General features: G+C 35.1%; 1 protein-coding gene across 5 annotated transcripts in view; it reads right to left on the bottom strand.

Moving 5' to 3' along the window:
* Positions 1-26,351, bottom strand: part of LRRC4C (leucine rich repeat containing 4C) — a 1,172,848-nt gene that overhangs the window by 950,668 nt on the left and 195,829 nt on the right. For all 5 annotated transcript variants that reach the window (XM_076002025.1, XM_076002024.1, XM_076002021.1 and 2 more), the window contains exon 2: positions 1,714-1,902. The gene's annotated coding sequence lies outside the window, so the exon portion shown is untranslated. The remainder of the gene's footprint in view (positions 1-1,713; positions 1,903-26,351) is intronic.

The raw sequence follows: 26,351 nt of genomic DNA, 5'->3' as shown, positions 1-26,351 counted from the left end.
GCATAAATTGCCTGATTAAGTTGACGTTTTATGCTTTAGATGATGTAAAAAATAACAGTAGGAATGTTTCTGTTCCTCTTATGTGCAACATCTCTTTTGGGGGAGGGGATTGTATGTCTAAATCAGTAGATAATCACTAGAAAAGAGTACATTTTTCAAATCATTATCCTCCCCTCCCCACATATATACACACATAATTCTACACATCTGAAACTACTTTTCATTATATGATTTTTAAACTTTTGAAATATTATACCATTCCATGAGAGTCAGATGATTTAGATGCCAAACAAAAGAAAGATAATCACTTTTTATACCTTATTTAATTTCATAAATAAATATAAGAGTATCTGGATATCCCAATAAAATTAAATGATTTAATAATTAATGTTTATGCCAAAAGTAATCTATTACTTTATTCATAAACATAACAAATACTAATTGAGCACATACTTTGTTCTAGCCAATGTTTATGCACTGGGTATATACAGTAGTCAACAAAATAGATCGTATCTCTGATTTTAGAACCTTATTATTTGATTATTTGGTGGTAAAGATGTTGCTACTGTTAAATTATCTGATTTATCTTGGTTCAAGATATTTTATGTTTGTAAAGTTTATAAATTTATAAATTTCAACTGAGAATTATTGGAAAGAATAAGTACGTATAAAATTTAAGACAACTAACAATCCTGCAACCTTATAACTCAACTGGCACAAAGACAAGTTCTTATTATCATTACTTCTGGTTTAAAATCTCATAAAAAATACCCATACAGAGGACAGAAGTCACAGACCTTGAATTTTGATTTATCCATTCTTTTAGAGCATACTACCTCTTAGGATCTGCCCTCCTTTCCAACACACATTCTCGTGAATATGCTTATCAATCTCATGGTCAACAACATATCTTTTTTGAATGGTCCACAATGAAATTAAATCTCACATTCTAATGGAGCATAGAGTACTAGAATGGTGAGTATAAAGGCTAAAAACAGGTGATTCATACATAAGTATTTCCAATGGTCAACTAGGACACAACATAAAAATATACAACAGGAAATGTATGTACTGTAGACTATTATTCTACTTGAAATGCTCATGTGGATGGTTATATCAGTTCTTCTTGATAATTATTTAAGACTGGGGACTGTGGCATCAGACTGTGGTACTTGTATATAGGTTCTACATCTTAATAGCTAGATGACAGGCAAGAGTTCCTCTACCTGAGCTGGCCACCCATCAGGCTGGCCTTCCACAGAGATAGTTGACACTCCCCCTTCCCCATACAGCAGGATCATCTGAAAACTCAAACCAAGACAATATGGAAACTGGCTGCAACTGAGTACTTTAGTCAGACATTCTGAAAGAATGCTGATGAGACAGAACAGGGCTGAGGGCCAAGAATCCCCACTATCATTCCTCTGTAAACATAAGACTTGGGCCCTGGACACTGAGCACACCAAGGGATGGGTGAGCTTTTGGTTATAAAGGCTATGGTTGAATATCAAGGCTGGAAGTTACAATTTTTCTACATCACAGAACCCTAACAACAAAATTTAGACCTCAGTCCCAAACTCCCCCAGGGAGAAGGGGTGGTGCTTCTCTAACCAGTCAACTTATAAGCCCCACAGCTCAAGACTGGGTCCCCTCCCATGTCTAATGTCTAGCCTGCCAGTTCCTTGTATGAGAAGCATTGAGAACATTTCTCACCTGCTATTACTCTGTCTCTGTAGGTTTTCCCCTCAAAAAATGCTGGTCCAGGCTGGTGTGTGTACTTTCATGGCATTCGCTCTTGATTACTCGACATTAGACGATCTTGGACAAATTATTAATTCTCCGTGAGCCTCAGTATCCTCTTCATCAAATATGGATAATGACAGTAAACACTTCATTTGGTTTCTGTAAGGATTAAATGAGATAATCTATGTCAAGTGTTTATCACAGCACCCACACATAGTGAATGTTAAAACATGCCAGCTATTATTACAATTTATGATTTAATTCCAGGGGATTTTTTTTAGTATATATTTTATTATATCTCAAAAATATCAGAAATTTCAAAGGGAAATTTCATTATATCTCAGAAAGAACTAAAAGATAAACATGAAGGCTTTCATCAAGGGACACCAAAAACCATTATTCTAGAAGCTGTGACCACACTATTGATGTGGTAAGGTTTACTTGAGGACTGAATGAATCTGAGTTTCAGATCAGGAAAGAGAAACTTATCATATAAAAGAAAGTTAGACTTCTACTGAAAGGCAGAGTCTTAATTAGTGCCTGGGCATCTGTTTGCATCTTCTCGAAAAGGAGCAAATTGGAGGAGTATCATGAGGAAAATATAACCTTGGTGGCTACATTTTTCTCTATAGAATTATTCATTCATTTATTCATCCATCCATGCATTATTTCCTTTGTTCAACAGTTACATATCAGAAGGCACTATGCTAAATATCATGGTGGGATAAGAAGACATGTCAGGCCAACATTGAGAAGTACAAATTGGCTTTTTCAAAGCTTATTCCCTACATGCTGTTCTCTTAAAGAAGGAGCTGGCTGATTGCAGATAGTATTGAAGACAGCTACAGTAAAATGCTTAAGGCAATCAACTATGATAAAAGCTAAAGTGGCAGATTAAGCCATTTTCAAGTATGTAAAAGAGCTGGAACTCTCAGGCTTGGACATAAGCCCACTCACCTAACCAGAGAATGGGCTTGTGTTTCTTCAACTGTGGATGTCCAGTTGGCAGAATAGCACTTAGAGCCAAAACTACCCTACACGCATATTTCATGGATTTCAGTGTTTGGTCATGCCAGAGGAAGAGCTATTGCTTTTGTAATTAGTTTCTTAAAGTTTTCTGGACTCTAATGCTTGCTTTGCTAGATCTCTGTGTGCTGAATCAAAGTACAATAAAAAATGTGCTCTGTTCCTATCACAGCGAAATCCTCCAACACACTGCTATTTCATCAATCCTAGTGTGTGAGCTGCCTGGTGTTTTTTCCTGGTTTGATCAACACATTTGTGACTCTTACTAAGTTTATACTACGGAAGAGAAGATGTATCACTTAAGTGGATTAAACTAATAAAATTGAAAGAATGGCCTGTCATGAAAAAAGAATGTTCCATGTTTAGGTGGAATCATCTATTTTTTTCTACTGATAAACCTCTGGCTCACTTGAAAATATTTGATAGAAATAAATTCCTGCACCTCTTAACATTTCCCTTCCCAAAAGAAGAGGACGGACTCTATTTTAAAAGACTAATGCAGCTGTACCACTCATTCATGGAAAGTGAGAAGTAGGCTTCATTCCTCCATGCAATTTATTAGCTCTGTAACTACAATTCTCATCCTACAGAGGCCAGTTTCAGGGTGATGATGTTTGCCTAATGTACACGTCTTGTGGCCTCATGTACAGAATGTGTTTATCAATACAATTTTGCTGATAATAAAATTGATATTTGAGCACCCAAGGAAGTCAAAACTTGTCCATTTCTTAATAGGTTCAGAACTTACAAGAGACATTTGATTCAATGTTCCCTTTAGTTCTAGTTGTTTAATTCATATATGAATTTGAATCCCAATTCGAATCACAATCTTGGGAAGATCGTGTTCAATCTTGAAATGTCAGTATACTTACTTGCCTATGGACATAATATTGATCTCATTGGATTCTATGATGATTAACTGACATAATGTTCCTAACTCGGAACATTAGAACACTTGGAAGGTAGTCAAAACTCAGCTTGTGTGGTATATGTGGATGTAAGGAGTAATCTAGACAAAGAATGGTGAGAGAGGGCAATTGAGTCACCATACTAAGAATAATCTTTTTTTCAGTTACCATAAATATAGGAAATATTATAAAAATTTTAACAGATGGTCACCAAGAAATTGGGAACCTCATGTCCTATGCTCGTGACACACCAGCCAGTTTGACACCACTATTCAGTGCTAAAAGCAATATCATAGGAGAGCATTTGACAAATTACTGTAGAAGTCAAACCTCAGTCTGTGCCACTCACCTCAAGAGGACATTGCTCACCATGTGTCATTTAAAATGCAATTCCCTTTGAATGAGCATAGGGCAGTTCTATTACCAGACATGACTGCTTTTACTCCTAGCAGTGGTTTAATGATTTTATGTCATTGCAATAATAGAAACATGACATTCAACTGTGACTACCGCTTGTAGGAGTCTATTTTTGGAAAGCTGATTTTGTGGAGGACAAGGAAATGTGGAGTCTTGGTTCCTGTTTATTTCCCCAAAGCCTTGGACAGTAACTCTTATACATTACTTCTCTCTGTGGACCTTTCACAACTTTCTGAAATGAGGGTGGTGATTTGAAGTCCCCCCAAATGATTGTTCACATACAAAAACTCTTCTTTACAAAAGGGAAGTTGGGACTGAATTTAGTTTTTCCATCAGAAGAAACATCCCTTACAAAGTATCCCAATGCCTTAGTCTTCACTCTTGATCAAGAACAAGCAAACAACAACCCACCAAAAACCCAAAACTACACATTTTTTGTCAGTAGAGGACAGCACCTCATATCTTTCACAGATAACTTTGAAGCCAAGAGACATAAACTCTATCAATGTCCTATCCTCTCAAGTAGACACTTATCACTGCCAGCACTCAGAGTTCAACTTCTTTCTAATCTCAGAACAAGTGCTTTTTGTCTGCTGAAGGCTAACCCTTTCATCTGTGTTCTTGATTCCAAGCTCGCCTGTCTTTTCTAGGACCTTGATCCATTAGTGCTCTACCTTTATTCCTTTATTCTCACATCCCCCTTGCTATTGGTTCTTTCAACCTAAAATCCTTACCATTACAAACACACACACGTACACACACACACATTCCTCTGTCTACCTCTAGTCACTGACCTATTTTCCTCCACGACCAAACTACTTAAAATAGTTCACATTTCCAGTCTCCCATTTTTAAAACTCCTGTTTCTCTTTTGCTTCTATAAATAAGTATGTGATTTCCCTTTTCCTCCTTATTTCAAACAATATAGTGCAAGTATTTTGTTATCTTTTCTTCCTCTTCTTTAAACCATAGTCAGTCTTCTGCTTACACCTTTCTACCCAGACTTCTCAAGTGAGATCAATAACCTCCCAACAGTTAAATTCAATGGCCAAAATCAGTAATTTGAATATGTCACTAGTTTGTGAAACAAAAGATATCTCCTTTTCCTTTTTAAAAACTCTCCTCTCCTTTGGTTTCATGTTGCTGCTTCCTTATTTTTCCCAGTTACCATATATTGAACACATTATTTTCTCCAAGTAATATGCGATACACTTAACATTGTTAAAATAACCATGGAGGTTAAGGGATATTATAATATTGTATACCTTTAAATATTAAGCAAGTGGAACCTAAAAAAATCGAGTAATTTTACCTAAGTTACATATTAGTGAAAGGTAAGCGATAAGAATCCAGTTTTGTCTGATACCATGTACGTTTTTAAACATGGTAATGTGATAATTAAATATTCCAAACATACAGAAACACACTAAATAGTTCTAACCAACAAAATTTACCTACCCAAATATTTAACAAATGTTTACATTTTGCTTTTCTGGCCTCAGATGTTTTTCTTCCCAGAACTGATATAAAGAATTAAAGCCCACTTTGTACTGCTTCCCAATTTTTCTACCTTCTCTCCCAAGAGAAAGCCATTATCCTCTAGTTGGTCTCATCTTTTGCATTCAAATTTTTATTCTATCATTGGATTGATAGTCTTCTTTATTCCTGCCTCTTATTCCTTTTTTATTTACCGAGAGACTATACATCTGCAGTCCCCAACCCCTAGGCCACAGCCCAGTACCAGTCCATGGCCTGTTAGGAACTGGGCCGCACATCACCACCTGAGCTCCGCCTTCCCCTGCCCTCCCTGTCCATTGAAAAATTGTCTTCCATGAAACCAGTCCCTGGTGCCAAAAAGGTTGGGGACCGCTGGTATACATTAATTTTCTTCTATTTGATGTGTACTCATAATTTTTTTAACCTATATACTAAACATTTTATAGATAATCAATATATCTAATCTTCTCTGAAACCAAATAGGTTTAAGTATATCCCCACTAAATTTCTTTAAAGTATATCCCCACTAAATTTCTTCCTCTACTACATTAATTTGTCTTATTTTTGCCCTGTAAAATACCTTGTCTTAAACCAAGAAATTAGTAGCATATATTATTTATCTATGTTACTTTTTACAGACCAAGTTAGATTAACATCTACCTACATGCATATTAAATTATTTCATAACCATCTCATTTTTTTTTATGGGGCAGGGGATGTTCAATTTCTTCTTAGTGATTTTCATTCTCTAATAGTTTTTTTTAAATCATTATTCATGGAAAGTCTATAAAAATTGTTAATTATCAGCCTTTTTATCAGCATTTTTCCCCACTTAGATTCACCCTTGAATTAAAGTTCGGCTGAATTTAGAATTCTAGGTTGACAATTATTTTCTATTCACCCTTTAAAATTATGATTCCACTGGGCTTCTGGTCTCCAGCGTGACTGTGGGATATCTTTAATTCTAATTGCCATTCCTTTGATCGTAATAGATATTTCATCTTTTATTGTTTTCAATATGTTTTCTATTTGTGTGAGTTCTGATATTTTACTGCAGTATTAACTAGGTGAATATTTGTTTTTAATCATCCAGTCAGAGATGTGATATAGTCAATCATTGTGAAGATTGATATCATTTTTTCAGTCTGGGCAAATTATGAATCTGTATCTTTTATTTCTAATGTCCTTTTCAAAATTTCTTTCATATATTTTCTGCAGTGTGTAATTTTGTTTTCTTATATCCTTACATAACAGCTGCATGTCTGGTTAATTTAATCAGATCTATTTTCAAGTTATTAATGCTTATTTATACTTATCTACATTTTTACAAATGTATTTTCCCACAATCTCTCCATCATGCAGCTCATATGCTTCAATAGCTCAAGATTGGGTTTTTTTCCAAGTCTGATATCTGTGGTCATTATTTTTATTTATTTAAACTTTTAAATGGATTCACTTTACTGTCTCCTCTGGATAATTCTATTATCCTTAGCTCTGTGTGAATTCTCCTATTCATTGCATTTTCTGATTTTCTCCTATGATAAATTTCCATAAGCAACTTGAATATTTCACTTTTAAGTCATCTTCATGGGGGTTGTTATGGATGAACTGTGTCTCCTCAAAATTCATATGTTGAAGCTCTAACCTCCAATGTGAGTACATTTGAAGATAGGGTCTTTAAAAAGATAATGAAGGTTAAATGAGCTCATAAATGTGGGGTCATACTCCAATAGGACTAGTATACTTATAAGAAGAGGAAGAGACATCAATAGTGTGCATGCATAGAGAAAAGGCCATGTAAGGACATACAGTGAAGGCAGCCATCTCTGTAAGCCAAGAAAAGAGAACTTACCGAAAACCAACCTGGCTGGCACCATGATCTTAAACGTCTAGTCTCGAGAACTAAGATAAAATAAATTTCTGTTGCTTAAGCCACCCAGTCAGTGATACTCTCTTATGGCAGCCCAAGTAGATTAATACAGAATTAATTCAGGAGCCCCAATTTGTAGCAACAATTATAGAGTGTCATTCCATATTCATGCCTTCACTGATGTCATCAGTTTCACTAAGTTTGTATTAGGATTTTGTTAATTTCTCATCTTGCCATTCTGACACCACATAACTTATATAAACTTGGGACTCATAAGTTTGCTTAGAGCTGTCTCGCATGGCCAATTTCTCAAAGAAAAGATTCATTGTTAGTCATACGTAGTGGTCAGAATTGTTTCTAGTTCTATTTTCAAAGAAAGCGCAGAATAACTTCCTGTTTCAAAGCTTTTTGCAGGTAGTGCAGATCCAGTTCCCTTGTATGTGGCACATGTGACCTGGACTCCACTCTGAGGGTATTACGTCAGACCCAGCATTTAATGTCTGTTTCCCAATTCTGACTACTCTGAGATTGTGTGCCTCTAATTACTCATCTAACCTTGAATTTCTTCTTTACTCTGGAATCTTAGCATTCCCTTTTCTTGGTTTTATTCTAAGCATTTTAAAAATACTTTTTCCTAATTTTTTTTTTTTTTTTTGAGACAGAGTCCTGCTTTGTTTCCCAGGCTAGAGTGAGTGCCGTGGTGTCAGCCTAGCTCACAGCAACCTCAAACTCCTGGGTTCAAGCGATCCTACTGCCTCAGCCTCCCAAGTAGCTGGGACTACAGGCATGCGCCACCATGCTCGGCTGATTTTTTCTATAAATAATAGCTGGCCAATTAATTTCTTTCTATTTATAGTAGAGATGGGTTTCGCTCTTGCTCAGGCTGGTTTCGAACTCCTGACCTTGAGCAATCCACCCGCCTCGGCCTCCCAGAGTGCTAGGATTATAGGCGTGAGCCACTGAGCCTGACCTTCCCTAATTTAATTGATTTGGAGAAGTGGAATTTTTCTGTCAAATTGTCATCCATGCCTCTAATCAGGTTTGTTCTGTTCTAGTTTTCTTCTGGCTGCCAGTGGCATTTTATTTCTCTCTCTCTCTCTCTCTCTTTTTTTTTTAAATAACTTCATATGTTTTGATCCCATGGATCCTTTCAATGGATTCCCTTTGCCTAAGGATAAAGTCTGAACTTCAGCTTACAAAACTGAACCTTGATAATCGGGCCTTTGAGGGTTGATCTAGACCTATTCTTCACAGGGTCTGTACCCCCACTTTGAACTCTAGCTCACTGAAGCCATTTGTAGTGTCCCGCTTCTGTGACATTTCTCAAGCTCTCTCTCTCCCTGGAATGATTTCCTCTTGCCCCCATGAACTCAGCATCACCTTTTCAAATCTTTCATTCTTTCCTAGGGGAAATTGACAACTCCTTTGCATCCCTGCCAGGAATACTTATCCTTGGTACCCATTACAATCTTAATTCCATTGATATAAATAATATGCCTCCCCACACACACAGGCACACACCATTCTGAGACTGTGAGATGTTTCAACATAGGGTTTCTCAACTTTAGTGATATTGATGTAATTGACCAGGTAATTCTTTGTTGTATGAGCTTTTCTGTGCTATGCTGGATATTTAGCAGCATCCCTGACCTCTAATCACTACCTGTTAGTAGCATGCGCATCCTATCACACGTAGCAACCAAAAATGTCTTCAGACATTGTCAAATGTCCCCAGAGTTGGAGTGGGGAGGGGCATAACCATTCCTGGTTTCAAACCACTGCTTTAAATTAGCAACCATGTTTCAGAAGTCCTATGTTAAAGTCTACAACCTGCATTCTAGATAAATTAGTTGGCTGAATGAGAGCCTAATGAACTACATGATTCTAGTTATCAACAATCTGTATGCATGTGTATATATGTACATATCCTCATCTATCCTTTAACTGAAACACAAAATATTTGACTTATGAATTATACTTGTCAGTAGTTCATAAAGAATAAGACCAACTAATATTAGAAGGACATTAGATTAAATATATGTGTGTGTATGTGTGTAAATGTGTCTGTATATCTTGACTAAATGCCAAGTAAGATACACAGTTAAGAACAATTAGCAATTTTGTGAGTTGGCTGCCTATCCAAATATATTTTGCCAAGGCTAATGTTTAGTTAAATCCACACTTCTGCCAATTATAAGAACCTTCATCGAATGAGCTTATATTTGAATTTCAGCCATTCTGAATTTAACCTGAAAGAAATATAATCTCCTGGGCAATTGTCAAAACAAGTGACTACATTGGTGATGTGTCTTGGAAATAAAAGCTAAATAAAATAAAAGTCATTATATTCTTAACTGCTCTTTCTTTAGACATGTATTTAACAAATGTTTAGAGAATACTTAGAACATAGTAAATATTTCAAGGAAATAAAAAGGTATTCTAAAGATCTTTTTACTTTTACTAGAAAAGACAATTTATGTGTGCAAGTAACCTAAAGAAATGGAGTCAAAAGTTTAAGAAAATTCAAGTTAAATGCTCATTCCATTGATTTACAAAAATCAAAAAAGGAATCATAGAAAGAAAGCATAGAATTTTGGCCTTAGGGAGAAAAATATTTTTAATATCAGGATTATTTATAATATTAAAAAAGCCTGAAAAAGTCTTAACATTCAACATTAACTGAATAATTACCTCCATTTGACAATTTTAGTTCTGAAAACTCTGCAATGATATGGAAAACACATAGTCTATATTTAAATTAACATTAGGAAACACAATTTTGCATTAAGTTTGAATCTGAGCAAACTTCTGTAAAATGTGTTTTGTAGAGAACACCTAAAAGAAAATACACAGGATGCTGATCATTATTTCTAGATTGTATGACTAACTTGGGCAATATCACTTCTTCTTTGGATAAATCGGTTTTAAAAATTTATCATCAATAGCTGTGTATTATTTTATTTATGCAAATATAACAAGGTAAACACATTTTTTCTTTAACCCTACTCAGATTTGAGAATAAAGAAACATTTTCCTTTATTTTATTCACCATATATTTCTATTATTTTGACAGTGGTTTCAGATACCACAAGGGAAAAAAGGTTCATGAAATTTTATTTCTGTACTTTGCTATTATTAACAAATTTTTGATTAGTTCAGAGACTAGTCCTTAGATTAGGGAGAAGAAACCACCACTAACTCAAAAAGCATGGCTATGAGGCATTTGGTAGGATCACAGCCTTCTCTGAAAGCCTTTCTTTTTAGGACACTCAGGGAAGTCAGGAATGCAGGTGCATCACAAGTACAAAAAATGCCTCACCTTTGTTATCAGACGCCTCTAATACATGAGTCCATAAATGTAGCTCAAGGTTCCTACCTCCTTGTCGTAAATATGAAAAACTAAAGCCTCCTGCCTCATATCTGAACCACATCAAATCCATTTTCAAACCTGTCCAATGCTAAAAAACAATCTTTTAATTTTGAAAAAAAACATTTAAATATTTAAATATTCTAATATTTAAATATTTCCAATTTACATTTAAATATTTCTAATTTATAAAACTGTATGTATCTATTATATAGAATACATTATTTTGAAATGCATATACCTTGTAAAATGGCTAAAATGAGCCAATTATATAAATTCCCTCATATAATTACAATTTTTTTTTGGTGAGAATTCTTAAAATCTACTCTCAGCCATTTTTAAGAATACAATTCATTCCTATTAACTATAAACACCATGTTGTATAGTGGATCTCTCGAACTTATTCCTCCTAACTGAAATTTTGTATCCTTTGATCATCATCAAGAACTTCCCATGCTTGATAGAATATTAAGATGGATTTGAGATCAAATAAAGAATAAAAAAAGCAGTTAAATGAATATTCATGCTTGATTTGGTGACTCTCCTATAGAAAGGAGAGATGACCTAAAACACTAGAAATTAATGTCATAATTCAAATGAATGGAGTCTTTTGTCCTACGTGGCTATGAAGCTCAAGAATGTGAGGGCTGGATGATAATTATTTCCACAACAATTTGGTGAAGGAGGGACTATGAGTTGAAGGAGGGACTAGCATTTTCTAGATGAGAAAATTGAAATTCTGAGAAGAGAGTAATTTATCCAGGGTTAGACAACTTCTATTTGGTAAAGGCAGATACTATAGTGTTGAAGACCATGGCTCTGGCTTCAGTGTAACATCTCCTGTACAAAGTTCATAGGATTGCAAAGTCTCTGATTCTGGAGATCTTGTAAATCTGTCAGGTGGACTAAGGTGCCTAAAATGTCTAAATGATCAGTATGTAGAAAGATATAAAATGAAGAACTCCAAAGTCATAGAATTGCAAAGTCTCCAATGCTGGAGACTTTACAAATCCATCAGGAGGATTATGATGCCTTAAATGTCTAAAGGATCAGGATGTAGGAAGATATAAAATGGAAGGGCTCTGTAAGCATGGGAATAAAAAATGTGAGAGAACAACAGGAAACACCTAGGAGCTGATTTGGAATGTTCACTACTCACTTTTTGCTACCCTCAAGGCAGCGGGTAGGATGGGTGAGTCAATTCCACTTAAAAGTCCATAACATAGATACAAATTTACACATGCATAAAAAATAGGGAAACAGAATTATATTGGCAACAAGGATAATGGAGAATACACTGAAACAACAACTGGAAATTCCATTAGCTTAATTCTAATATTTATCTATTTTATTTGTTCACTTATTTATTCATTTTGATCATTTCCATTTACATAGTTATTTTGATCTATATTATATTCAGGCCACTTTTAAGATAACTCAATTCACCTGGATGAGGTAGTGTTCTTTGTTTTGTTTTTAATTCTACTGTCCTTGGCACAGTGATACAAATGGTCATAGATAATGACTTAGAAAATAAGCCAAATTAAGAAGTTATAAATTTCAAAGTTACCACATGGAAGTTGTCATAGTCTCTTTTCTACTTCCCCTTAAAATTCACTTGTTAAAAAGCACTTAAGCTATGCAACAATCTACCTTAAAAGGTAGGACAGTAGACCAAATACACAAAGCCTCAATCCGTCCTCCAGGAGGACCTTGATATCACTGGAATCTATACCGATATCACCCTAATTGGAATGACTCACACCACCTCTCTTACAAAGTAGTTATGTGTATATATGTTCTGTCTCCCAATGGAGTTCAATATATATTCAGGTGGCAAATTTTACTTCTTCAATTCAATCTCATTGAGAGCTGAATGTATGTTTAGGTAGTATCTAAATGTAGTAATTTATAAATGTGTAAATAGACAGTACCCAGAAAATTGCACGTAGTTATTGTATTTGAAGGAACATATCTATAGAGAACTCAGTTATAGAAAGAGGAAACTTTAATAAAAGTTAGTAAAATAAACTTTTTGGCTTCATTATTATCTTAAGTTACAACTAAAGCAGTATAAAACTAAATTTATTTTTCCCTTATGAATTAGGACTTTCCATAAAATATTCCCTAAAGGCTTTTGATTAAAAAATATATATGTTGATTAGCTGGACTCCAACCTTTCCAAACACACATTATGCCGAACATGCCCCTGCATTGAGACCTATGTACTTGCTGTTCTCTCTGCATGAACCCTGTTTCCCTGATTATCACATAGTTTTCCCTTACCTTTACTAAGGTCTCTGCTCAAAGGTCATTTTTCTAGAAAGGTGTGTTCTGGCTACACTTTTATTTATTTTTATTTTTTTTTAAAAAGCACTCTCATCAATCTTTATCCATTTACCTTGCTTTTTAAAACTAGAAACTGATGCCTAACAATATCTAGAGTTCTATATTTATTTGTGATAACCTCTTTTCCTAAAATTTATGCTCCATGAGGAAAGGGACCTTGTCAGTTTTATGTACTGTGTATCTATAGCTTTTAGAATAGTGTCTGCTATAAAGTAGGCGCCTCATTGTATCTATCGAATGATGAATAAATGAATGAATAACTGAATATAATAATGACTTTGTTGTATCATGTTCAACTCTTTGGCATAGATTTTGATGAGTCCATTATATCCTCCATCTTGATTTTCTGTTTAGCTTTACATTTTTGATCACTTTTTTCCCTTTGTTTCCTATTTACATCATATATATGTAGATATTTTTCTTTTTTATTTGTTTGTTTGTTTTGGCTATCCATAACAGCAACAACAAAACCAATCTCCATGTTTTTTGTATTATAATAACCAATAAACTATTTTTTGGAAAACTACCCTATATAACCAGTCCTTATTTTAGGATATTTAACTTTTATGATGTCATGAAATTTTAATGTCTCTGCTTATTATTTTCTTGTGACCTTGAGCAACAATCTCCCTGAGCTTATCTGTAAAAGACAGAAGGAAATACTTACCTTGCAGGTTTGTTGAAAGGATTTATTAAGATGATGATTTGATGTAAAGCACCTAAAATGTTGATTCTCACCTAGTATGCCAAAATCATGTAGGAAATGTTGCCTTTCATTGCCAAAAATGATAGTTCTAGTGAGGAAGGCAATGATTTCCTGACATGAGACTGAAAGGCAGATTCACAGGCACCAGTTTCTTTCCATTTGATTCTTACCTTTTACACATTTACATTATTTTTGTGATAAGATTTGGAGTCTGTGGGAAGACTTGGATTAGAAATAATTAACTCACATGCAGATTTCTTCCTTATCCTTTAAAACTCTACACTTGATACCTCGAGCTATCACTAGGTTGCTGACAACAGTCTCTCTATTTTTGCTGTTTCTGGGACACTCTGGCATACTCTCCCCAGGGACTGTTGCTCTTACTCCTCCCCCCACCTTTGTAACTTCCTAACAGAATATAAAATAGGGGTGGCAATGAATGCATCTGGCCACATTGCTCAGGCTCTCTTCCAGGTAGAAGTGGCCATGTGGTTAAGTCCCAGCCAGTAGAATAGAAATGCAATTTTCTTGGTGAAACTTCTGGTAAAGCACTTTAAAACATGGGGATTGGTTTAGCTTGCATGTGGCTTTTACCTTTTGCCTACCTTCTTCCTAAAACATAGACAGGACAATTAGAGCTTTACCATCCATCTAGAGACCGCAGGGTAACCTCAAGAGTCGAAGCCCTGAAGTAAGAATGTCAGAGCAGAAGGTACCTAGGTCTCTATCAGAGGAGCCTGAACTACCACCACCTCCTGATTTCTTTTTAAGAAAGGTTTCGCCACTTTTTGTTTGACCACTTCTTGAATCTCTGTTTGCCACAACCAGATAGCATTTTAACTGATAGAGGTGAGATAATTATACTAAAATAATGAAAACAAAAAGAGTCTAAGACACTCAACTGCCCTTGCATATTACTAAACTGTGAACTTCCCAATAGCCATGTAAAAAAGCATAAAAATGTATCTGTGAAAGCTTATAAAAAGTTTTCATGAATTAATTTTTAAAAGTTCATGCTATATACAGCTAAATTTATTCCAGGCATTAGAATTAAAAGGAACTATTTCATAGGTTTTTATCTGGGGGGGGGAGCAAGTGATATCTTAATTGTTGTATTTGATATTAAATAGTTTTTTGAACTAAATTGTTCTTCATAGGCTTATTGCTTATAGTGGCTTTTGCAAAAAGAAAAATGTTAAATTTTCCAGAAGGACTGTGAAAACGTTTCAGTAGGAAATGCAAACACACATTGTTTTCTAAATATATTATCTGATTCAGAAGTAAAAATATAAGAATATAGAAGAAAGAACAGTTTACACGAATCTTGTACTCTTCCAAAATGAATCACTGCAGTCTAGCTGCGCACTGAAGCTAAACATGGACAAATTTGATATTAACATTGTTGTGAGGTGCCTGAAATGCAGGCATACTTTTGGTAAATAAAAGGTGCCCACATGCTTTCTATTTGGGGGATGAAGTGGATGAACAGTTGTGGATGTTCAGTTATAAAAATTAAAGTGCTTGCTCAGAAAGAAGGCCACTTCTCCAAGATGAACTCAAAATGTTTCTAGAGGTACAATTAAGATATTTTTTAACCAGCAGTTTGGGGTTTACTCAAATGCTTTATTAAATACTTAAGTAGAAGTCATGGAGACCACCACTATGAAGCATAGGGAAAATGACCTTGATCCAGATACCTTTAAGAGCAGGAGCTACCATTTTTTCACCTTGACCACCAAAAATAATTATTTGGCTTATGTGTACCAACTTATTTATATATCATCTGCAGCTCAGAGTATCAGGGAATTAATGCCCTGGTATAAAATACTAAAATAAGAAACAGGGGAATGTCAACTGTGAATTCAAATGATGCTCTGCTAGTTAAGAACAGGAAATTTTTACATGGGGAAGAAAGTTCTCTCTTAAATATGGAAAGCAAGGGAATTCAGAATAGAAAAGCTGACAGAGACAGGGCAGCCTTAATTTACATGTCAGCTATAATATCTGCCTTATAAGACTATTTACTTGGTAACTTGATGACATTCCTTAAACTGGTTACCGTAGCAACTGCCACATGACACATGTGGCTCCAAGACACAGAACATCTTCCTGCAAGAAACAAAAGCACCATCAATGTCTCAGAGGAATATTACCATTTTGAGTAATGCTGATGGTGTGAAGGAAAGGTGTTAGCCCTGATTCACTGTGATGTTTTTTCTTTAATTTCTACATTCTAGTAGAGTGTCAACAGTGCTTTTAATATTCTTCTCACTCCTGTTTATCACTTCTCTATCTTTTAAAAATGTTAATTACCTAAATACTAGCTTTCAGTTAAAGCTGCTAAAAAGCTTTCTACAAATCAAACCCAACCTACCTTTGTGATTTGATTTCCAAAAAGAAAAAATCTTTTCAAGATTTATTTTCTTACCTCTGTTTCTTTACTAATGCATTTCCTCACCTTGAATACCCCCCCAACACTAAGTGTGTAAATATCCTCAGCCCCTCCTCACTTAGCTCAACTGTCACTCTTTACCTGAAAAAACAATTTCCACTTACCACCAACAAATTATAAACTCCACTACTTTTCTAATTTTTCCAATTTCCACTTTATTTTAAACAGTGTATTAAATTCATTAGTATACTTATTAGGTATCCATTTTCACCCCCATTGAATTTTGTGTAGCTCTTTATTAGAATTTAGCTACTGCATAATCATACTGAGCTTAGGACATCTATTTTCCTCCTTAGGTTCCCCTGAACATGGGGATAACACCTATTCATATCTGTATCCAAATGCCTGAAATATGTAGGTGTCACCAAACATTTGTGTATTTGACTTTTGTCTAATAATAACATACCAAAATTGAACACTAACTCATTCCAACTTCACAAGAACTACATAGTAGTTACTATTAATACCTACATTTTGCAAATGAAGAGACTCAGCCTTTGGAGGTCAAACCACATGACTTAGACACACAACTAATGAGTTGTAGATTTAAGAATTGAGCTGCAATAAGAACCCAAGCTTTAAGAGACAGAGTGTCTCCTTTGCCTAAGAAATAATAAATTAAGAATCATTAACTTCTCTCTTTTGGGCATAGGTTAGATACAGGGCCAGTTCAGCCCTCAGACGGTCCCTCAGATCGTTGGAGGGCTGGACTATAGTTTTAAAAAACCTATTAACAAATTCCTATGCACACTGCACATATCTTATTTTGAAGTAAAATAACAAATGGGCAAAAACACCTGCATGTGGCCCGCGTGCGGTAGTTTGAGAACGCCTGGTTAGAATATAGATATGAGACAGATTTGTCATGCCACAAAGGTTCAACTGTAATGCGCAGAACTTTCTTTCTTTCTATGCATTTTTATAATCATTATATAAAGATCCAATGTTAGGTAGTAAAAGCAGACAAAACAATAGCATTCAACTGTATGATTTTGGGAAAAGATTATCTCTTCTCCAAGTCATTTTCTTACCTATAAAATAAGAGTTGGAATGCATGATCTCAGAGACTACTTACTAGGATCAAATTCTGAGATTCAGTATGCCTCTTTCCTATATTGGATATTTTTAGGTTTAGAAAGGTCATGTCTTTCCAACATGATAGACAGTTCTAGAAAAGGATTCCTTGTCGAAAGTACTCCACAATTTTTCCCTATTTCAATTAGAACAATTGTCAAAATACCGTCAATGGTCTAAAAGGATTTATCCCTACTTCTCATTTCTCTCACCTCATTTAATACTCATTACACTGCAATGACTATTAACTTGTTGCTATGCTTTCAACTCAGGGCCCCTTGAATTGGCTATTCCTTTTAACTGGAGTTTATCTCAGATAGATTCAGGTCTCTTTCACCTCCTTCGAATGTCACTCCCCTACTATGGACTGTCCTGGCTATTGTATAGATACTCTATCCTGTTCCCTCTGTCTTATCTTTTTCTCTTATTATTTCTAATATAATTGGTTTATTACATTATTTTTTGTTTTTTTTTATCCCTCTAGAACGCAGGCTACAAGGTCAGGAACTTTTGTGTCTTGTACCATAACATATTCTCAACACCTAGGACAGTGCCTTGTACATAATGGCTCCTCAATTTTTGTTAATTGTTTGGGTGAATGAAAAAATTATGTATCTATTTGTCTTTTCATCCATTCATCTAGACAACTCTATTTATCGGTAACTGCTAGGCAGAGTCCCAGATGTTAGAATCCTCTTAATGATTTTGAAATCTCAGAACCTCACACAATTTCACCCATTCTGGCCATTAAAAATGTGTCAATTATGGAAAAAAATGAGTGCTCTTTTAAGTTAATAGAGGGCAGTTCTTTTTTTTTTTTTTTTTACAAAAATCAAATATCAAAGCTTAGACTTTGAACATTTGCTCAAGCTTCAAAATTGTGTCCTTGAAATTAGTCTTGCATTAGCACAAACAAAAAAGAAAAATAGAAAACTTTAGCTTTTTTTGTATATCATGAGATTTGCAGCCATTGGGCTAAATTAGCTCCAGTGGCCTGAAGGATGTATTAGGTAACTGCAGCTATCCCTAAGTATTACCACATCAAATTTTTGATGTTATGCTTTCAGAAAATATAGAAAATCAGAGAGCCCTAATCACAATGATAAAATACAGGAATAGACCAGACTGTGAGAAAGGCACAGCCTGAAAAACCACAGATTACTGATGAGGTTTTTTTTCTCTGTAAATATTAAAAGAGAACAAGAAAGAGAAAGCGGCTATTATTCTAATTATGTAATGGAATACTGTTTTTAAAAGCACTCTGGTTTTATGTAAATGAAAATTTGTATTAAACAAAAGTATCTCTTCACTTCTAGAGAAAAGTAGTATTTGAAGCCAAAATGGATTTCCTCACATCACTATTTTGCATACATGGATCCCTAATTGATTCTAGTAGGGGTCATGAAGAACCTGCATGGGAATAACCTTCCTGACGAGAAACTGGGATCTATAGCATTGTGCTTTCATTGAAGAGAGCATCAGGAATTAGCAGGATATGCATGGTGTGATTGCTGCAGGGAGCACTTTCATTAAACTGAGAGGGAAAACAAAAACTACTCAAATCTTTGAGATACTACAGTGAAAAAAAATGGAGCTTTATTTTCTTTATACTGGAAACTTAGTCCGTAAAAATGTGTGCCCTGAGATCCACTGTATTTATTCTATAATGACTGGCAGGGAAGCTTAAAGGAGCCACTATGTACGTTGCTGTGAAAAGACACAGACTACAAGTCATGAGATCGGGGTCTTTCTCTAGGTTCTGTAATTACCTTGTTTGTGAAGCCATGGTAGAGTATTAATTTCTGTATCACTCACTTTTTTAAGCTGCTAAATAAGGTTAGTGATGAGGCTAAATACTTTATAGTGTTGAATGATGCCTCCTTTTAAAATGAGAATGCATGTGAGAGAATCTATCTTTTTTTCCCCAAAGTATTATTCAAATACCTATTTAATTATAGATTTCTGCAGCTAACCAGGAGGGATAAGTGCTTCATTGTGACCTGTCACTTCTGGTGTTCAAATTTTCCAAGAGATTTTCCCTAGAATTACCAATCAGGTCGTCACAAGCAGTAACACTTTCCAATGGGGTTGTTCTTAAACGTGATAGTACAACATGCTGAGTGTGGGAAATGTGGATAAAGAAAGATTGAGTCCAGGGATGTGGCCAGGTCAAAGTAGGTATATATGAAATTGTTGAAAGAAGTCAAAACAGGTGTAATATACAAGGATTACCAACGAGTCAATGAGAAGTTAGGAATTTGAAGGCACACACACAAAAAAATGATTGCAGGATCAGAGGGTATGAGGAATAGGAAAAAAAAAAAAAGTTGAATAGGAGGAACTGGCTTCTGTTCTCTCTGTTGTGCTCAGTGTAGCCACAGGTCAAGAAGGAGAGAGTGAGTCTCTTCACTGGTAATAAGTTTCCCAAATATTCCACATTAGCGCTCATTGCTGACTTCTATTTGGCTCTACCACAACAATGCCCACATTTGGCTAATAAGGAAAGAGTTGTTTAAATGTATCTCAACATCATCATCTTCTTTGTCTAACTTTCTGATGAATTGCCTCATCTTAAACACAAACATTTCCCCCTTATGGAATCATTCTAATGAGAAGTCATTCTGACTTAACTTTAAGATGTAGTATTTTGCCTTTATAAACTTAAGATTATGGAACTCTGAGTTTGATACAGTACTAGAATGAAAATAAGGATGCCACTCTGATTTTCCAGTTTTGAGGGTCTTTTATTTTTCCCTTTGCCATACCTATTATAACCTTAGATATTGAATTATTATCACCAAGGTACAACCCCATTTTTAGGTCAAGTCTACGTTTTTCATGAACTTTCTAACATACTCTAGTTTTCTCTGTATGCATTTTCTTCTTTTCTGTGCAATTTTTCATGAGTTAATCATACCCATTTATCCTACAGGCAAGTAGTGAGTCACCTGAGCCATCTGTGAAGGAAAGATAGAGGATTACGAGAAATATATGGCACCTAGAAAATGCAGAAACATCTAGAGGGTCAGCTATCTTCTCTGTTAAGAGGTCAGAGATCCTGTACACTTATTGGTCAAGTTTAAAAGAATTATTAAGTGTCTATAATTAATATAAATAATATGATTTATTAATTGGGGTAAGGTACTAGTGCTATCTCTATTCATCTATTTCTCTTATCGATTTATAAATCTATTTAAATCTATTATTTATAAATCTACTTCATCTCTGACCTTAAAATCATCTTAGGATGGAGTAATATATGATTAGTCCTATTTTAGAAATGAAGTATTAGGACAAACCTCTATTATATAGCCTGCCAATTACAACTATGGCAACAAGCTACACATGGTATACTATATGGTACTCTGTATCTCTGAGCAGCTGTTTATAATATATTAATGCATTATATTAATTTAGTGCTATTTTTCATTATATAAATGACTAATTATCTTGATTTTTCTCATAAAAATACTAAATGAGTTCAATGACCAGGCTTTTAAAAAAACAAAATAGATCCATTCATGTTTTCAGAAAATCAAAGCATATTCTGTCAAAAATTATGACCCTCTACTAGCCTCAAAAGCACATGCTTTCAGGCTTCAAAGTTTATGTCAAATCCCTTTGACGTCCTGCTTAGTTGTGTTTCCTAAACATCTCTGACCCTCTTATGTAAAATTATCCTTTAGCTCATGATTCAGTGATTCTTTAATATCCTGATACACAGGCACTTACAAAACCACTCACCATAAAAGAAGGAAACAAAAACATCTCTCTTTACAATTATTTAGCCATTTTATTTCTTTTAATAGTTTTCACATCCATTATCTTGTTTAAGCTAAGAGATAAAGCATTGGAATAGAAACATGCATTTTGGTAAAGATTTTCTTTTTTCTATTTTCAGTTCAAGTTAAAGGATAGAATTAAAGGAATAATTGCTATCTGTGGCAGACACTCTAGCTCACTATTAATAGCTATCCTCTCCTTCCTCAATATTAAGCAGCCCAAACTTTAGCTAGGTCTTTTCCTAGGTCCCAATAAATGATATTCCTCATTCCTCCTTGCAGCTATATGTGGCCATATGACTAAGTAATCAGATGCATCTAACATCTGTACATTTACCTTAAAAGTAGGTGGGGACCTATCTTTCTTAATTCCTTTTGCCATCCTGCTGCCTAGACAGTGAATGTGATGGCTGGAGTTCTAGCAACTCTGTTTGGTCACATGGGTTAGAAGCTTAGCTTAGAGATGATGAAACAGTTAGCTAAAAGGAAACAGGATTTCTGAAAGTATTTGGAGAGCTCCTTTGCCAGAGCTGGACTACTGACTTTTGTACTCTAAATTCTGATGACTTAACACATAAATCATGTCAGCCTCACAATAGTACTGTAGGCATTAATATTTCTGTTTTGCAAAGGAGGATATAAAGCTCCAAGGATTTTAAGTGATTGATATAAGTCCACAACAGAATTCATGGTTTAGAATCACAGTTCCTACTACAGGTCTAGTAAACAATGAGGTGTATAAACTTGCCCATTTACCAAGCTAAAACAGGCCCTATCTAATTAGACACACTCAGTTTATAGTCAGGTCATGACAAGCAAATGCATAATTTCACTACCGAGGCCAAATTGGACAATTTTAGTAGTTTAGTGGCCTCTATTTCATGCCACCATATAAGTTTCAAGAAGCTTTTCTATTATATTTAGGAAAGAAAGAAGGAAGGGAGGGAGGGGAAAAGGAAAAAAAAAGAAAAAAGGAAGAAAAGGAAAAGGAAGCTGGAAAATAAGCTTGGCATTTTTAAAGTGCCAAGCAGATGATGTCCTGAACTACTTAGAAACTTAAAAACCTAAATATAAACAAAGAGAGAAAGATGTAATATCCTTTAAGCCATAAGTAACAAAAATATTCATCTTTCCTACTCCTTAGTTTTCTTATCTATTAAATGGGGATAAAATTAATATCCACCTAAATTGTTGAAAATTATTAGCTTAAAAATCCCATTTATTGGTTGTGAGGGACATCTTTCTAAAAGGTTAGCCAGTAACAACAATTTTAGATAAAGTCAAATAAAGTAAAACAAAGAGTAGACTGGAGCCAGCTAAAAGGCTGACAGGACTACTAATCCTGAAATAACAGTGAAGGTTTTGAATACAGTTGTGAAGCCAAAGGGCAGAGATAAAGAATGAAGACAAAACTTTTATAAGGACAAGAAAACAGTAGAGAAGGTCTTATACTATTTGAATTACAAACTTTTCTTTCTTACTTAGATTTTGTATTGTTAGCTGAATTTCCTACATAATTGCCTTAGGTATCTTCATTTTGCCTCCAAGGTTTTAAAAGTTCTATATTTTACCTTATTTGTTCACCAAATTTTGATTCAAGATAAAAGGTAATGGAGAAGAACAAAGATCTTCATCACAAGAGTAAGACTGGATCTCAGAGGATCTGGTATATGGTAGCATGGCGAGTCAAGCAGAGAAACACTGGTGACTGTCTCAGGCTTTCTCTCCATCAACAATGATATTTAGAATATATTAAATATCTATGACATGCCAGGAAGTTTGCCTACATCATCTCACTTAGTTCTCAATCCTCCCTTCTCCAGTAGAAACATGATGTAGTTAAAGGAATGGACTCTAGAGTCAAGCTGCCTGGTTTAAAACCTAATCTGTGAATCCTCCTCATTCTGAGAACTTGGCTATGTTATTCATCTTTGCTACCCCTCAGTTTTCTTATCTATAAAATGAGGATAAAATTAATATCCACCTAAGTGGTTGAAACTTGTTAGCTAAAATATACAAAGTATCTAGAACAGTGCTGCCTATAGTTTTTTTTTTTTTTTTTTAATATGTGTTTGCCATTATTATTTTAGTTCTTGCTATCCTTGTCCCCATTTCACTGAGAGGAAAGAGGAGGCTCAGAGGATTTACCCAGTTCATAAACGGCACAACTAGTATTAAATCATAGGGCTGCTGCCTCTAAAGTTAATCATTCCTGTGGGATACCCTTTCATGTCTCATTCTAGTGAAGTGATGGTGAATTTTTCAGAAGCACCTTTTAAAAATATTCATTCCCCAGAATATTCCATCCCTGGAAATGCTGCTCATTGCAAGCTTGGGCATTTTTTCACCGTGCAGGGTGAAGGTAGACTGCCCCTCCTCACCTTCCCGTCACAGCCTTTATTACAGCTGAAGTGCAGGGCACACTCTGCTTGCAGCAGGCTAACAACATTATAAAAGGGCTATATGATGTGAATCTGAGTTATTAGTGGCTTCATGACAACCACAAAATGAATACAATTAGCTTTTCATCCTTGAAAAGAAAGCTCTTAGTTTGATAGAACGAGAGGCCTCTCCTTTGCCTTGGCTTTAATGTCCCTCAACATCCCTCCTGTGTTGTCCACAAGCCTTTCTGTCCAAGTCAAAACAGTGTTTTCAAGTCACCACCAAAGTGTTTTCAAAATCAGAGTAATCTGAGGTGAATTCTAATAAACTCCTTTCCTTTCTTCTTACTTTTCAATGTCTACTTAAGAACAAACGCAAAGTCAACTCCAATGTTCTTTATATTTCAAGCCCAATAAAAAGACATTAAAATTCCAATAAGCAATAATGCCTTTTTACTGCATTTTAGTACTAAAAAATAAGTGGTTCTAAGACCGCTGTGGCTGTTAGTACTTAAATGGCCAAATTATTTTAATTGTCTCAGAAGTGCTACTAAAGTTTGAAAAAGCAAGAATATGTAAGTGAGGAGAGAAAAGTGCCATCATTATGCTACATTTAAGAAGGGAACATTTGTCTGCATTTCAGTCAACAGCAAACCACTTGCCAGTAAATCAAAACTCAAAGAGGCACGGGTGGCAAAGTTCTATGGCATGTGCTACCCGTGGCTGAGTTGTAGTAAATTTAACTTTGTTGCTCAGAAAGCTGCTATGCAGAATTATGAGTCCATTTGATTCCAATTTGATCAACTTGAAGTTCCAAGCTGGCCCATTTTGAGGCTGAGAGATATTACATTACAATGCATGAGACATATTTTTCTGTTTGGCAGAAAGCGTTTTGGGCTCATGTTGCCCAACTCAATGTTAGATGTCTGAGAGTCCTGGGGATGTGGGAAGCTGGCATACACTCAAACTGGATGTACCCCATGGAGAAGAACCACTTACCTAAAGGCAAAAGGAAAAGAAGCTGTGGCACAAATGGTAGAGTCTAGAACAGAGTAGATTCTTATCAAGTGTTTCCTAAACGAAATAGGCTTAGCTTGTATAATAAACTATCTTTTTTCATATTGATATCTTAAATAAATAAAACCTTTCCTTCCTCACCAATATTCATAGCATTTATTGTTTCTTCTTACTGCAAATTCTGGGAAAGAATTGTCAATACTAATAGTTTACATAGTCCTTCTCTCGATTATTTTGGACATGCCCCTAATAGGCCTTCACCCTAAGTTTATACACAAAGGATTCTTGACAATCACCACTGTTTTCCATTTTGAAATGCTCAGTAATCACTTCACAGTCCTCAGTTTACTTGGCCTATCAGCAACTCTTGGCAGAATTGATTCATTCTTCCTCCTTAGAATGTGTTTCTTTACTTGGTTTCCAGAATGGTCTTTTCTATTGATTATCCTCCTACCACAAATGTCCTTTCTTCTCAGTAGCCTTTTTTGGGTATGCCCCTTTGCCCCAATCTGTATTTTTAAATATCTCAGGGTCCAACCACAGATCTCTACTTTTCTTTTCTTATACTTACTTCCTAGGTGCTTTCATTCAATTGCATGACTTTAATTATTCATCCATATGCTGCTGACCAAATTTACATCTCCAGTCTCAATCTCATCTCTGAACCACAATTTTTTTCAACAACTGCAATTAAAAGTCTAATAAATACCTTCAAATTAAAGCCCCCAAAAGACACACTTAATACGTACCCTCTTTGAATCCAAAATGCAGTCCTCCATCTCATTAACTGGCAATTTTATACTACCAGACCAAAACCTTGCTTTAGCCTTTGATCTCCTTTCTCATGTCTCATCTCCAATCCGTCAGCAAATACTATTGGTTTTAAATTCAAAATACATTCTGAATCTTCCCATTTCTCATTACTGGCACTGCTACCTCCCTGGTCCAAGATACTGTCTTCTCATGCTTGTATTCTTGCAAGAGAATTTTAACCATTCTCCTTACTTTCCCCTAGGTTTTATTTGATAAATAAATGTCATGGAAATTCTTCTAAAACCTAAGTCAGATCAAATCATTCTACAATTGAAAACCTACCTATGCTCTCCTAATGTATTCAGAGTGACATGCAGATAACTTTTCATGACTCACAGCATCCTACTACCTCTTTAAATGCCTTTGCCTCCAATATCTTTCCAATTCACACTTTAAAGCCACACCTTTCTGTTCCTTAAACAGCCCTAGTGTGTTCTGACTGCACAGAATGTTTTGTCCTCAGAGCACTCTCTTACAAGATTTCAGGTGGTCTCCCTTAAATGTCTCTTCATCCCAAAAGCTTTCTGTGATCCATATAAAATAACATCCCCATCTCCATCACTACTAGTCCCTTTATTCTGCTTTATTTTTCTTCGTGACACTTATTACCACCTGAAATATTTTGCATTTATTTGTCACTAGCTATCATCACCAACCAAATTTGAACATAATGTGCACTTTCTTTTGTTCATACATATATCTTAGTGCTTAGAACAGTGCCTGGCACATAGAAGATTTTTAATAATTTCCAGAATTACCTGAATAGTTACTTCACAATGGTGAGTGGAATCAATACAATGGAACTTTCCTTTACCTGACTTAGGAGAATACTCCAAAAAGTATTAAGAAAGACAAAGTCTGGAAGGCTCTTGACTTTCAAAATATATGAAATGTGTGAGGCAATCTCAGCAAAGCGAACAGGGTCAGACCAATCTACCTTTTGACACTA

This window comes from Microcebus murinus, chromosome 4 (assembly GCF_040939455.1).
Source record: "Microcebus murinus isolate Inina chromosome 4, M.murinus_Inina_mat1.0, whole genome shotgun sequence".
Classification (NCBI taxonomy): domain Eukaryota; kingdom Metazoa; phylum Chordata; class Mammalia; order Primates; family Cheirogaleidae; genus Microcebus; species Microcebus murinus.
This window is presented reverse-complemented; position numbering and strand designations above follow the sequence as displayed.